This window comes from Condylura cristata, unplaced genomic scaffold, assembly GCF_000260355.1.
Source record: "Condylura cristata isolate star-nosed mole 26May11 unplaced genomic scaffold, ConCri1.0 scaffold00009, whole genome shotgun sequence".
NCBI classification, from domain to species: Eukaryota; Metazoa; Chordata; class Mammalia; order Eulipotyphla; family Talpidae; genus Condylura; species Condylura cristata.
In genome coordinates, this window is record NW_004567110.1 from 57,904,553 (window position 1) to 57,905,746 (window position 1,194).

Here is a 1,194-nt window from a genome sequence, read left to right on the forward strand (position 1 = left end):
GCACTGAGAATCTATAAAGCTGCGTCTGCATGAGTTCGATTCCCGCCTGCCCCGGAGGTGACCACATGGTGTGGCAGACCTCTCCTGACCCGCCCGCTGCTCCCCTCAGCAGTGTACCCCTCAACAGTGTACCCCTCAACAGTGTACCTCGTAGATCTGCCTATTCTGTTCCCCACTCTGTCTCTAGTGAAGCCTCTCACCGCCCCTGAGCCTCTGGCCTGTGCCCCGGTTCTGTATGCACAAATAAATAAATCTTTAAAAAAAAATACTTTAGGTTGGAAATCTTTTTTTTTTTGAGTTTTTAAATATTACTGCCATTCCCTTCTTGTTTCAGATTTTCACTGAGAAGTTCACAGGGAATCTAACAGACTTTTCCTTGTAGGTAACTTTTCTGTTTCAATTATTTTAGTAATTTTTTTCTTGTTAGTTTTCAACAGATTGATTATAATGTTTTGGGGTGTGTCTGTTTGGTATTATTTTGGGACTCTTATTTCAGGATTACCTGGTTCCTTTCTCAGATTAGGAAGTTTCTAGGCTATCACATCTAAAAATTTTCCTATGCCTTTCTCTTCCTTGTCTCCTTTGGGAACCCCATGATACAGGTATTATTTCTCTTTAAATTATCTCATGGAAATCTTACAATGTTTTAATTTTTCTTTACTCTTTTTTGCTTCTTTACAGTTCTTTATGGGTGTTTTCCACTTCTATGCATTCAGTTTTGCTGATTCTAATTTACTTGTTTTTGTTGACTAATGTAATTTTCATCCAGTTATAATATTCTTCAGATCCATTACCTACTTGTAGTAATCTCATATTTTCTCTATCATTATTGTATTTTTGCTTGGTTGTTTCTTTGTCCTTATTTTGTGGAGCATGGTTATAACATTTTCCTTAAAGCAGATTCTGTACTTCTACTGTATTGAAAATTACTTTGTAGTGTTTTTGTTACATTTGTAGCATTTTCTTCTGCTTCGTCATTTGTAGTTTATGGGTTGTGATAAAAAAACTTCCTTTTATGATCTTGTTAAGTTAGCCTTATACCATGTTTGCAGGCAGCTGGGTATATTCCTACTTTATATTTTTAACCTAGGATCCTTAGGTGTTTTGCCTATAAAGGTGCGTCTGCATGAGTTCGATTCCCGCCTGCCCCGGAGGTGACCACATGGTGTGGCAGACCTCTCCTGACCCGCCCGC